Source organism: Pelodiscus sinensis, chromosome 3 (assembly GCF_049634645.1).
Source record: "Pelodiscus sinensis isolate JC-2024 chromosome 3, ASM4963464v1, whole genome shotgun sequence".
Classification (NCBI taxonomy): domain Eukaryota; kingdom Metazoa; phylum Chordata; order Testudines; family Trionychidae; genus Pelodiscus; species Pelodiscus sinensis.
This window is the reverse complement of record NC_134713.1, coordinates 29,057,148-29,072,136: the sequence shown is the minus strand read 5'-3', so window position 1 is coordinate 29,072,136 and position 14,989 is coordinate 29,057,148. Positions and strand designations below refer to the sequence as shown.

The window sequence follows — 14,989 nt, the reverse complement described above, 5'->3', positions numbered from 1 at the left end:
AACAGATTTTTAAAGGATGATTCTGTAACAAGCTACCAGGAAGAATGCTACAATAGAGATCTGCATATGTAAAATTATAGTAATGAGCATAATCACTTGAGTCAAATAATCAAATTGAGTCACAATAGATTTTCCATCATTGACCATTTTTAAATCAAGATTGGATGTTTTCTACAAGATCTGATCTTGGAATTACTTTCGGGAAATTCTATGGCTCATGTTCTATAAAAGGTCAGACTAGATGAGCACAATGGTTCCTTCTGGCTTTGGAATCTATGGATCTAAATTATTAGATAAAACAATGTATAATCTGTTATTTAAAGTATTACAAAGCGTTAAGTGTCACACATCATAAACACTAAGCTCAGGATGTTTAAATAGAATGCTGATGGACACTTAGCAAAAAAACAATTTTAAAATGCATAACATATGTGGAGAGAATCTGTCGGTTTTCCCCTCTGAAAAAAAAAGGAGAGCCCCTAGAGCCAGACACTGACACCCTTCTAGTTCTCACAGTGCTGGGATAGCTATTTTTTAACACAGTATATTGTGTGCTTAACTTTCTCACAATTAAATATGGGCCAGAAGTGTAGGGGGGGAAAAAAACAAACAACCCATGCCAACATATTTAGGCATTCTAGGCTGATGGTTATTAAAGTGCCCTCAGTTCACCTGCTACTTCCAAATCAAAAGGCCATGATTGGCGTTTACTCTTGTAAACTGGTATTGTGTGAGCAGTGGGCAGCTGGAGCCCTCTGAGAATCTTCACTTGTCAGAGATGAATCAATCATCTCGAAAGATGTCAGCATCTGCCCAAACCATTTTATATTAGAATAAATGGCAGATGGTGGTGTTTTTATATTTAATCAGTTCCACCAAATGCAGTTTCATCTCTTATAAAACTAAACCATCTGCAGCGTGTAGGTGTATAAATCTAGCTAAATGCCCACTGCAGAACCTTTCCTCTTAAAGGTAAATTGTACATGTTTACATTTATGGACACTGAGTACGATAAATATAAAAAGCTTTAAAAAATCTCCTGTGTTCTTATAAATATATATATTACTAAAATATAAATATTTTAAAGCTGAGGCCCTTGCTTAGCACTTATTTTAGAGTCTTATTATTTAACTACTCAAATTTGATAGCATGAAAATTCTTTCTGTGAATGAGATCATTCCCCCTTTTCTGTACAGCTTTATGGACTTGGTCCCAATTTCGTAAACAATGCACAAGAGTAGCATTACTCACATGCATAGACCTCAAAAGTCAATAAGACAAAACTAAAATAAAGTTACTCACATCCTGAACTGTTTGCAGGATCTGGCCCAGGAAATAGAAACTCTTCAGCATATCTTTATTTTGTCACGATTTCTCTGTGCAGCAGGTTGGGCACATTGGCTAAATGGCATTCAAAAAAATTGGACACCCACAGCACTAATATAAGTATCTTTTAACATACATTTGCTCAGCACCATCTGGGTGGGGTTCAACCAACTACAGGCTGGCAAGCTGATTTCAAATGCAGACAGATGGATTTTTTTTCTTTTTTCTTTTTTTCCTGTGTAGAGCAGACGCACATCTTTGCACCAACTGCACTCATTGCACGTTTTTCCTTCACCAAGCAGCAGTGTGTGAGTACATAGTGATCAGGGGGAGTGAGTGGGAACTATTTTAACATACTGGACTCAGCTCTTATTTATGCTACTAATGCAGCCCCCTCTAATGTCTAAAAGTTCCCTCTCTCCCATGAAACATCAATTTTGAGTTGTAAAAGGACAAATTACTAGTTCACAGTAAATTATTAAATGTGTATCTAGTTACTTTATACTTCAACAGTCTTGGAAGCTGACCTAAAAATTAAAAACCTGCTGTAGATTTTGGGGGGAAAAGTCTGCTGTATCATGAACCCAAAGTGCATTAATGGTGATTACGATTTTCCTTGCAGTAGTGATAAAGAGAGCACAGGGCTTCTGTGTGCAGCAAAACAGCTGTCATATATCACCCCAGCAGTGGCTGCACTTCTGTGATTAAGGAACACAGCAGACAAAATACAGCAGAGAAATGAAAGTATTTTATGATTCTTCATAGGGTGTCTGTAAAAATAAAATAATCTAAGTGGCTTTCAGTGTTGTTTAAAGGTTTAAAGTTTTGGAAATGCTAGACACAAAAATGTACCAGACAGGCAGCTGCAAGGCAATAAACTTAATGTGCCTGAGCTTTGGCCTGAAGGGGACACTTGTAAAGATGTGAAACTACATGGTCCTATGCAATGCTTGGCTTTCCAGCTAAAAGTGCCAGCAGGAGTCAGTTATCAAGTATTTTTTATGACATGAACACTTGTCCTTCAGGAATTGGCTAAGACCATAAATAAGCAAATCTATCTTCACTATAAAATTAATAAATAGAAAATAATGTTATACGTGACATGTGTGAACGTGACATGTGCCTTTTAAAGATTAAGCAACTTAGGTCATTCTAGTTCTGCTGCTAACCAAAAAGATCTAAATGTACAGACCCAGAACAGAGCATACTCTGAGTTAGCTTGCAGTGCAGCCTATACTATGTTATCTCTCCCCCATTCCTGTGGTTCTGGAGTCCAAGAATAGGATTTAGGAACCCTGTCCAAAATAGACAAGGGCCTGATGAAGATCCCTGGCTCTGAGGACCAAATGCTGATAAATTCAGAGCCAGTTCTGAATTTCATAGCTAGTCTATTTTAATAATGAGCCAAGCCAAAATGTTGACTCTTGAGATGCCTGAATTTTGTAGATGTTGTAATTCTGATCCAAACCTAAGGCTCAGCTGTGGATAAAATTTAAAAACGAGGTGATCTATATAACGGTAGTCAGTATGAAAATATGGAAACGTCTTTGCATATTAGCATCCTGAATAGCCATATACAACATAAATATCAAATTAACTCTTGGGAACTAATGACTGCTGTTTCAAAAGGGTAGCCATGTTAGTCTGTTTCAGCAAAAACAGAAGACTTCTATGTTACCTTAAAGACTAAGGGTATGTCTACACTAGCCACCCTAGTTCGAACTAGGGTGGCTAATGTAGTCATTCGAACTTGCAAATGAAACCCAGGATTTAAATATCCCGGGTTTTATTTGCATGTTCCCGGGCACCACCACTTTTAAATGCCCCATAGTTCAAACTACCTGCCCGTGCCTGCTCCTAATTCGAACTACCGTTACTCCTCCTGCAATGATATTTATTTGAGCATAAGCTTTCATGCAAAGATGGGAGTCTTACATTATTATAAGAAGGACCAGATTTTGGTATATGCATCAGGAAAACAAAGTTCTGAAATCAAGGCATTGCCATATCATGCAAAAGATAAATAGTGATAGGTATACACATTAATGGCTAGTTATAAACATATCATGTATGTATGTAAGGGTATGTCTACACTACCCCGCTAGTTCGAACTAGCGGGGGTAATGTAGTCATCCGCAGTTGCAAATGAAGCCCGGGATTTGAATTTCCCGGGCTTCATTTGCATGAAGCCGGCCGGCGCCATTTTTAAATGCCGGCTAGTTCAGACCCCGTGCCGAGGCGTACAGGTAGTTCGAGGTAAAAGCCTAATCTGAACTAGCTACTCCATGCCACCTGTAGCTGCGCAGCATGGGGTCCGAACTAGCCGGCATTTAAAAATGGCGCCGGCCGGCTTCATGCAAATGAAGCCCGGGAAATTCAAATCCCGGGCTTAATTTGCAACTGCGAATGACTACATTACCCCCGCTAGTTCGAACTACTGAGTGTGTGCAATGAATATTTGCAAAAATATTGGGCTAATTTGTGCCTTTGTCTTACTAGGCCAAGCAGTGGGAAAGAGGTACAAAGTCCCCTATCCCTACCCTTATGCTAAGCCTACCTCATTGGTAAAAACAGGACTGGTACAAAACCCTGCCCCAATCTGTAGCTACACCTCCCCCAAAAAAACAAAATGGATGGAGAAGAAATAGCAACTGGCAGGGAGTAAGAGGATTTCCTGTCTCTGATTCCTCCTCCTACTTGTTGGCCAAATGACCTGTCTTTCAAAATGTTGAGGGAGGAAGAAGCTACTCCTTGTGAAAGGCTGGCATTCTCTTCCTCTCCTGTTTGAAGCAAGACAGGAGCAGAAGAGGCGTCAGTTCCTTTGAGGGGCTGCTTCTGGGGTAGAGCAGTTATTCTTCACCCTTTCCTCAGAGCTGAGCATAAAGGCTCCATCTTGCCATTGTGATTGAGCACCAGTGACTACTGGCAGATGCAGTTACCCAAACTGAGGAAATCAGCTGCCCCATCTAGGTTAACACAATGGTTTCAGTTTGCAGTGGTTCATGGAAAGTTTTTCTTCAGTTTCAACCCAAGGTTGTTCACAAACACTCAGCCAGAGTTTCACTTTGAGTTTCAGGATCAAAAAAGACCCAAACTCAAATAGTTACTCAGCTAAGCAGCTAAGTTTCCCCTGATTTCAACACAAAAGCGAAAATTGCCCCAAACCACATTGTTAGCAAACTGGTAAATGAGTTGTAACAAGAGGCAACTTGGTAGAATTTTACTGAGTCATTGTTCAGGTTTAGGCTCTTGTATTCCCTCCTGCACCAGCCCTTTAAAAAAACCTTCATTTTAAATAAATCAATATTGTGTCATACTCGTATAATGCTCATAGGTGAGATTGTGATGGGATGATCACCCCACACTACTCCTGAAGGGGTTAAGGTAACTCAGGAGAGGTTAATTAACTTAGATGGCTGCATCTAAGGGGACACTTAGGCTTAACTGATAAACACTAATTAAAGATGAAGCACATCTGGGCTGGAGTAGGCTGGGGCTTGTATAAAGCCAAGAACAGTGAGCAAAGGGGTGCTACAGTAATTTTTTGAGCTTACTGAGAAGAAAATCTGGGATAGAAGTAGAAGTCTTGGAATCCTGAGGAAAGGGGTTTATCCAGAAAGGCAGTGAAAAAGGAAGCCTGCAGAATCTGGAGTAGAAAGAAGCCCAGGGAAATAGCTCCAAGGACTGAGATAATAGCCAAGGTCTGCACTAATTATAAATTCCATGCACTGGAACTTAGAGTAGTATGCAGGGTCAGGTTCCCCTCTTGCCCACTGGGCACAGTCTTGAACTGGAAAACTGCCTCAAAAGGCACCTGGACACCTGGTCTACTGAGACTCTGTTATCCTAGAAGGGGAAGACTATGTCATGACCTGAGTGGAGGGCCAAGTCACAGAGCACAAGCACTGCTATCCTCAAAGAGTAAGAGACTCTGAGTTGTGGAAAAACTGAAGAAAGAGGGTACCAGCCCAGACAGAGCTTATCCCCAGATGTAGTCAGAATGGGTGGGGGGCCTAGGCAACGGGTACCTGTGAAGAGAGGGGGTGCAGTGAGGGCCACCTAGAAGAACAGGGAGAGGGCATGAGGAAGCACCCCATTTAGCAGTTAGTATTTTAATAGCGATACTGGGGGGTGATGCGCCTCCCAGGTGCTACCATGAGTTGCCTATAGCAGGGGGAGGGGAGAGCACCAGTGGTGTATCCCATGACAGGAACATTATTACTGAAGAACAAATAATCATTTGCATGGTTTATAACGAAGCTCTGCTTAGAAAATCAAAACAGATAACCAGAACTGTCACCCTGTTTACATTTTTGCTTCTAGAATCATACTGGTGCTTCTAAAACTATTGCAATATGCATCTGCTTTTGGTACCTGGAAGGAACTGCTGAAATTATTTTGAAAGTTAATGGTACTTTTAAGAATCTGATCTAGCTACTTCCCTCAGAACTTTCAAAATCAAATATTTAAATTCTTCTGTTTTAGTTTTTTAGGGGACTTCAGCAGTTTGCAAAATATGGTCATTGTTATTATTGATAAAGAACACTATGTATAGAGAGCACTGTATATTTGTAGTTATTTAAAGCCAAAATGTTGTAATTAAAGCAGAGCAAATAATAGATTTTTTCATTTTGCTGGTGATTCTGAAAAAAAACTTGGGGTAAACCCAAAACCAATTTCTTTAAAAATGTTGAGCAAATAAAGTAAAATTTCATTTTTATGTGAAACTAGACAATTTTATTTTTATTTCAGCGGTTTTAAAATAGAAATGAAGGTAGTTCATTCTGAAAATACCAAAGCCAAATGCTTTTTTCCTCAGAAATGCTCTTTGGGTTTTGATTCACACAATGGTTTCCTGCTTCAAATGTGAATTTTTTGGCCATCAACTTTAACAGAAAAATTCATTCAGCTCTATTTTTCACACCAGATATCAAAGACAAGACTAAGAACAAAAGTTCAGAAAAGCAAAGGTGTGTGGAATAATTTGTTTGAAAATGTAAACAAGACTCCTGGATGGAGACTGTTTCATACAGAAAGAAGCACAAATTTGAAAGTGGAGAAGGACACGAACAGCAAGGCTACATCTAGACTACAGGCTTCTTGCTCAAGAAGCTTTTATCAGAAGAGATCTTTCACAAAAACTTCTTGTGCAAGAGCACATCCACACTGCAAAAGCACATTGAAAAGGCAATGCGCTTTTGTGAAAGAGAGTGTCCAGACCGCATGGACGATCTCTTGAAAGTAAGCTCTGATTGCTATGCACAGAATGGCCACTAGGTCATCTGTGCTTTTTCCTCTTTCCTGTTTTTGCACAAAAAAACCCCTCTTTGCAGCCCACACACCTTTTTGTGAAAGAGCTCTTTCACAAAAAAGCATTCTTCCTCATAGAATGAGGAATACCTATGCTGGAAAAACCCCTCTGTTCTTTCAATTTTTTTTTTTTTTGCGCAAAAAAATCTCCCTCTCTGGAGATATTTAAGAACAGGTTAGATAGACATCTGTCAGGGATGGTGTAGACGGAGCTTGGTCCTGCCTTGAGGGCGGGGGGCTAGACTCGATGACCTCTTGAGGTCCCTTCCAGTCCTATAATTCTATGATTCTATGAAAAACGCACTTGAGGTGTGGGTCGCTCTGCAAGTTTTTTAGGAAAAATGGCCATCTTTCCAAAAAAACCTCTGTAGCATAGACATAGCCTAAGATGAGAAGAGATAGGATCAATCTTGAAGATGAGGCCAAGAAAGCATTAGTTTTGATGCAGAAAAACAGGGAGCTATTGAATCAAAGAAAAACAAAACTTTTACTAGGTCACTTCATCAACCAGCCTGACAAATACCAATACAATCCAAAGCCTATACCTGCAGGCTAACACATTTCTAACTGTACCAATTGTGCAAAAAGTTTATAATCTGCATCCACTGAGAATTCTGTTTGTACTGTTCCATAAACTAATGTTCAGAAAAGGTCTCTCATCTTCTGTCATTGCCTTTGTATGACATTCAGTGCACTGGTGGTGTTGTCCTTGTTTAAAATGTAGTGTGCTTTGTGCAGCTATGTGACGGACCCAGATGCAGAAATAACCTCTGAGTTCTGCTCTCCAGGCTAATGGGGACCAGGTGCATTGTGGTCATGAACAACTTTGCCACTGGGGAGGGGAAAGAGGAGTGTGCCAACTGCTTCACTCCAACAGTATTGCTTCCCAGTCTATTTATAGTGCTGCATTAGTAGTCTTGTAGGGCAAATGTTTTGTCTGCCCAGTTGGAAGAAGACAACTGGCAACAGAGGGAAGAGATAGCAGGAGTAATAAGAATCATAATTCAGTAATACATAGATTTGGCTATAACAAAAATGTAAGTCCCTTGTAAAGCATATTAGGAAAATGTAGCAAACGTGGCAGGATAATGCTGTAATCAGAGCTCAGAAAAACCATGCCAAACCATGCAGCTTTATCAGTCTGAGGGCAAATGATCCCCTCTGAAGTTATTAGAGCTCTTCTGGGTTTGCACCAATATAATTGAGAGCAGACTCTGGCCCAAGATATCAATGTGGCATAACTGCTTCCTTATGCCTTCATAGTTTTTCAGACTGCTTTGCAACAAACAAACAGAACATGGAGCTCACTCTTAATAGTCTGACCAGAAAGAGCACAAACAAAGCTAGTAGGGAGCTGGAAGGAGTCATTTCCAACTTGAACAGACATACCTATGCTAGAGATAGCACCCCAAAAATAGAAGTGTAGCTGCAGCAGCACGAGCAGTGGGAGGGGCTAAATACATACCTAATTTCTCAGATGGGATTGTACCGCTACTCTGTCCAACCACTCATGCTGCTGTAGCTACATTTCCACCTCCAATGCAGACATACCCTGTGATCAGGATCTGGTCAACAGTCTACAATTATAGACCTAATCTCTTCAGTCTGTCTCTGCAGGAAAAAATGCTGCATTGCCTGAGGGGGAGTTGGATGAACTAATGTGTCATTTCTCTAATTTCTGAGATTTTAAAATCAATCATAAACAATATAGGAATTCAAGACTTAAAAATAAAGATGACAGTAAAAGGCAAGACACTACAAACTAGCAGAAAGGAATGCTCTTGCATTTAATGCACAACCGGCCTGTGACACACTGACGCAAGATACCATCAAGCCCCAGGGACTAATGGGAAATTAAAAAGAACATCCTTCTTTGTTTCACCAGATTAGAATAACAATTTATAAGAGCTATCATCCCTCATGCATCAGGACCTAAACCAAGATGCACTGGATTATGGAGAAATTTCCCCATTGTCATGTTATTGCAGAATTACCCATTACAGTGTTTTAGTTCTTCCGTCTGCTATTGGCAATTTTTTAAAAGAGGACACCAAACCAAGTGGACCAGTGGTCTGATCCGGGACACTAATTCCTATTACCCTGTGAAACAATATTATTGGATTGAGGGACTTCTAAAACAGAGTATATTTGAAACCTGGATATCAACATTAAATCGACAAATATTTTAAATGCAAGCATTGTTCATCCACCTACTTTAGGTAGCTGAGTCCGATCAAGAAGTTGCAATTTGTGAGACATTCCCCTCAGGGTACATTTTGTAGAATAGATAAGGTAGACAAGTTCTTCAGCATACAGGGGCTCTGAGATAGTTTGTTTCTAGATGATAAACTCTAACTTCAACATTAACTCTGAATTTCCAGGCTTACAAATGTTTGCTATGTTTAATAACTCCACCTTTCTGAAATTATCTCCGTTTAATTCATATCTACTTATAACTGTAACAGTATCTTAACAAAAGTTCCTCATATCCCCTATTATTTTATCTAATTAGAAACAGTAGTTGTTTCCAATGATGTCCACTATGTGATAGACCCTTTCCTAATACGGATGAAAAAAATACCACATTGTGATTCATGCAATCAAACTGCTGTATAGCCCAAGTGGAGCCTTGTTGATTCCAGAAAGCATATTAACATATGGGCCCCAATTCCAGAAAGCATATTAACTTTAACTCAATTTCTGAGGGACTGACACGTCCTGAAAAAAAGAGAGCACCTGTTAAAGTGTTCTGTTCGATGGGAGTGATCCTATACACGTGCTAATGTGCTTTGCTGAATCAGGGTCCAAAAGCTGATTTAGTAGGAAATGTAATTCTTAACACAGAACAGTGGAATAAAATCTTACAAGACACTTTTTAGAACAGAGTCTAATTTTTGATACACAGTGCACAACACTCGAGCTAAAAAAAAATCTAATGTGCCTAGTGAAATGGCTTGCATATATGTAAGCAATTCCCTCCTGCCACACAGAGTATCAGATCTCTGCCCATATTGGTAGGTTCCACTCAGTAGCTGATCTTGCTGTATAGATGGTGATGGAGCTCATGCGTTCTATTTGCTATAAAACATGCATAGTGTCTATGTGTATGTTCTGCCACTGATGAATGTATAATTATTAGCAGAATAGGAGATATTTTGAAATAGGCTGCCACATGCACTGCCCGGTTGAGGTTAAAATTGACATTAGTATAAATGTCAGAAGACGACATTTTCTTCATTGGTCACAGAACACAAGAGACCAAATCTGCTTGGATTTTAACCTCATGCTATGCCAGTCTGCTTCATTGCTATTATACAGAGAATAAATTAGAACAAAAATTGTTTCAGAATTTGTATTCAGCATTCAATAGAGCACCCCTATAACAGGAAAAAACTGTAGATCTCTTCTGTAATCTAGATTAACACCCCTGCGGTCAGCAAAATGCCTGTATACTAAATACCATAAATACAGTACATGCTTTCTTCTCTCCTGCATCCTCAATTTGAGGAGGAAAATTATTTCTCATTCTCATCGCCTGTGTCTAGATGATGAAACCCATTATTACCTCACTACTCGTGCAGCCTTCTGCAAGATCAGTGTTCAGATTTCTTCTCGCTAAAATACGTCAGTCAAAACTATCAGCCTTCAATCCTCACTATTCATCTTATTTTGTAAATACATTCCAAAAAGTTGTTTTCACCTTGTGTTTTTCTATGCAAAATATTTGTGCCATTTCTATAATTAATCAGTGGATCACTGGAGATATGTAAGCGTTTTGATTGCTTTTTCCTTTGGGAGTTTTTTCCCCCACTTCTGCTGTTGCAACATTCTGACCTAATTTATAATTCTTAAGTGAGATCCTCATTCCTGTTCCAGGCTGCCTAAAAGCCCGGATTCTGGAATAGTGGGGAGGATTCCTCTCTTGAAGCGCAGCCACCAGACGGCTTTCCAAGGACATCCTCACAAGTCTCTTTGCATAAGTGGTATGCCTGGGGTGAAACTGGAGGTGGGAGGGATGCAGCAGAAGTGAGAGGGTCAAAGCATGCAGTACTATGGAGAACCTACACAATGCTGCAGCATGAGGAGTCTACTATAGCCTAGACAGACTTCTTGGTGCCAATAAAATTAACACTGAGGCCCAGAGCAGCCTAGAATTGAGAGGAAGCAAAGGTGCCTTAAAGCCACATTAACTCCTTCCTCTGTGAGCTGTAAATTCTGTGCTACCATTCTTAATATCTATATATCCTTTAGCTTTACTAGTAAAGGATCACTATAATCTAGAAATACAGTTCATTTCAACCAGTGAACAGCACCTGCTACAAAGTCTTCTCACCTGAATCGATATTCTGTGCCTTTGTCTTGTTTGCATCTTATTTAGATTGTAAACTCTTCTGGGCCAAGAGGAACATGACTCATGTTTATACAATTTGCATTAAATGTGTTGCACTATACATGTCTATGCCCCAGTAGTTTCCTAGGGAATTAATTGCTTTATCCACCTATCATACTTGGATTAGGCTTCCTAAATAATAAGACCTATAACCTGAAGAAAAGTAATGGTGATAAATCCAAATTCTGTGCTTGATGTCACACAAGTGCACCTCTACCGTACCTTGTTAGCAACCTAGCCAAAAAAGTTCTTGATCATAAGTACAGAGATTCAAAGGACTATCTCATAACAAATTCCAAAATATATTTTAAAATGTAGTTGAGTTGCTTGACTGTGGTACTGTGTAGAAATTGGTAGCATTCATTAAATCATGCATCAGACACCTATTGTGTGAATGTACCACTGATAGTCAATCTGATTCTCTAATATTCTTTGGATGCAATGTATTGGATTTTTTCATCATTCCTTCTGCATGTAAATTGATCTGCTACATTGAAGCAGTACACTTTAAAACAAAAGGGTTTGATTTATAGCCAGTCTCTTCTCTCATAAATCATACCTGCAGTGTGGTGCTCTGGGCTCCCTGTGTTCTGCCAGCATTTACCTTTTATAAATGATTTGGGTTTACCTCCCATTGTGATGGAGCCTAATACAATCACATTCTTCTCTCCCAGCATTCACTCTTGCTATTGCTCATTATTCCCACTGGGAATTCAGACCTAGTTTTTGCAAGCTTGTCAGGTTTTTTTGGGGGGAGGAGGAATGGGGGCTAAGTAAAGAATGATGAATTATAAATTTGCTTGTATGCTGTGCTCTTTCTATCCCTAGACACATTATGCTGTGGAATTTTTCCTCCCTCTTGACTATGCATACATTAAAGTTTGTATTTGCTACAGTAATGATTTGGATCTTAACTGGGACAGCAGCTTGAAATGTCCAAGCTGTAAAGTACTTGCCCTTCAACGTGACCCAGAGATGCACATTGGACAAGGTACATGTCCTTTCTTTTGAAAGAAGTTGGAATTCGCAACCTTTAAATTGTACATTTTCTAATGTAAGTCACTTCAAGTCACTGGGTCTTTGGAGTTTGCTCTTTAGTCCTCAGAATCCAATCTTTGAGAGTGTCCAAAAAGGATTTATATAACCAAAAATTATTAATTATTAAAATGTATATTGCAGAAATGAGTAGATCCCTCAGCTAAGTTGAGACTCTTTTATTATAAGTGTTTTGCAAACATAGTGAGACAGGCCTGGCCTTAAAGAACTGACTGACTGATTCAGAAAAGCAACCCTAGTTCATGCAAGTGTAACCCATACATCTCATGTGGTTCACTGTCCCATGTAATGGCACTTAGACCACTTAGGCTATGTCTAGACTGCAGGCTTCTTTCAAAAGAGGCTCTTTCGAAAGCATCTTTCGAAAGAGCCTCTTTTGAAAGAGAGCGTCTAGACTGCACGGAGAAATTTCGAAAAAGCGGCTTGCTTTTTCGAAAGAAAGCATCCAGTGAGTCTGGATGCTCTCTTTTGAAGAAGCCCTATTTACATTGAAGAACGCCTTCTTTCGAAAGAGGAACTTTCGAAAGAAGGCGTTCTTCCTCGTGAAATGAGGTTTACCGCCATCGAAAGAAAAGCCGCGTTCTTTCAAATTAATTTCGAAAGAACGCGGCTTGAGTCTGGACGCAGGGGAAGTTTTTTCGAAAAAAGGCTACTTTTTTCGAAAAAACCCCTGAGTCTGGACACAGCCTTACAGTGATAGATAAGAACAAGGGAGCTCTACAGCCTAAGCTGAGAGCCAGCTGGCCTTTTAGCTCAAGCTGTAGAGGCTCCTACACTAAGGTCCAGAGTGGCAGTTAGACCTTAGATAAATGGTTTTGTATTTGAGTTAAGCTCAGGCTTCAAGATAAGAACATGCTTCAGTGTTGCTCCTCATCTGTGTCTAAAAGACAAGGCACTCAGGTGTTTCAGACAAATCAGAAAGTGGGGATGAAATGAGGAGGCAATAAATATAGGATGTATTGGTACAGATTAGCTGTGTAGCCCATTCTTAATCAACCAATAGTTGTAATCTCAATTTGGCACCTGCCAAGGAAATAACATCATCATTACAACCAACAATGGGTTTAAGACAACAAATTACAATCTAGACTAGATATCAATCACAAATGCTTATGTTCATTGCTATTCGGATTCAGTTTCAGAGTTCAACCTTGCAAATTTACAGAGCTGTACCCTTTGTTTGACTTTTTATAGGAATGAGACCGTTGTGAAATTTGGACCTGAATTGAAGTTTAGACGTCTTGATTGTGTACTCATTTGCACCTCTGTAAATCAGTAACACCACTGAAACTATTGAAAGTAAGTTGGCATAGAACCAGTGTAAATGGAGATCTAAATTAGTCACCCAATCTTTGGAGGAATATGTGTGCAACAAAGGTTGCCCATTGTCTGAGTCTTGATTGAAATGTGTATTTGTGAAAAGGAAGATCTTAAATGGTGTTAAAATATCAGTTATACCATATTTGCATTGCAATTAGCAGATTAAATTTTTGGTATCCATTTTATATTTCCAGTCTCCTGATGTTTTATTTGTACAGAAATGTGGTGAAATGAGGAATGCAACATTTCTGTCTAATGTAAATATAATATAACTGATGATGTTCCTTCACTGTAATTGAATTCTCTATTGACAACAACACTGCAAAACCAGACTTTCAGCAAGAACATAATAATGGCCATACTGGGACAACCCAGAGGTCCATCCAGCCCAGTATCCTGTCTTTCAACAGTGGTTAATGCCAGGTGGAATGAACAGAAGAGGCCATCATCAAGTGATCAACTCCCTTTCACTCATTTGCAGCTACTGGCAAACAGAGGCTAGGGAGACCATCCATTCCCCATGTGGCCAATACCCATTGATGGACTGTCTCTATTCTCTGCAGAGCTCAAAACATTTAGAAATCAGGCTCTTACTTAGGGAGGAATACTGAATTTAAAATGTCTACATGCAGTCATATCAGTTATAGCTTGATTGGTTTTGTAACCAGATTTTGTTAGAGCAAGGGCCAGGGATAAACACTCTGCATATTGTACTCCATTGGACTATTTTTAACATATTTATGTGTCATAGGATGGAATACGCCCTTTAAAAGAAATCTGGTCCAGTCCACATGGCTATTTTTTAAATGGCCACTAAACCTGTGCCTGTAAAATGGCACACACATATCTTTACATAGACAAAGCCTGTATTTTATGTATGAGTTAGTAGCTGGAATCACAATTATTTGATTGCACATGTAAATTTGGGTTCTCTATGAACCTCTGTGAAGACATAAATCTATCCCGTGTAGTGAAAAATTGATCCTTTGAGATTTTTAAGTCCTACTATTTTCCTTGATTCAGCCAGATGTTTTCTGAATTCACACCAAAATACCAGTGAACATTTTTGCAACCTGCCATGTCATTATGATCCAAATGCTTGCTCCAAATTTTATTCTTATGTGATGAGAGTCCTTAAAACATTTGTTTCTAAGTATCTAGAGCTAATAAGTGAAGAGGGAGATGTTTCTCCAATAGTTCATCCACTCCAGGGAGGAATTAGAAAAGGAAAATAAAATGGTGAACCAAACTTGGGAAAGGAATAGCTGAGAGCCATTATTAAATAATAATGAACACTGAGGACAGTAATTCCTGACAGTTAACTAGCTGGAGGAATCATTAAGTCAAAAGAAAATTCCAGCCTAAACTGCAATTTGATCCTGCAAATGCTTACTCACATTCACAATCCTTACTCATGTGAATAGTCGCACTGACTTCAGTGGGACTACTCATGTATGTAAGGCTTATATGTATGAGCAAGATGAATTCATTTAAATAACATTTACTTGTGTAAGTATGGGTTTGCAGACTACTACCTATCATTTGTTACTTCATTAGGTGAAGGGTTTTGAAATGAAAAGCGCTATA

The 14,989-nt window shown here is 39.3% G+C and overlaps 1 long non-coding RNA gene across 2 annotated transcripts in view; it reads right to left on the bottom strand.

Annotated features, from left to right (window-relative positions):
- LOC142827778 (uncharacterized) overlaps window positions 1-14,989 on the bottom strand; it is a 167,378-nt gene that overhangs the window by 144,865 nt on the left and 7,524 nt on the right. The window contains exon 1 of one of the 2 annotated variants that reach the window (XR_012902529.1): window positions 1,303-2,040. The exons of the other annotated variant lie outside the window; for it this stretch is intronic. This is a non-coding gene — a long non-coding RNA (uncharacterized LOC142827778). Of the gene's footprint in view, window positions 1-1,302; window positions 2,041-14,989 lie in introns of those variants that run through there. 2 annotated transcript variants of the gene reach the window in all.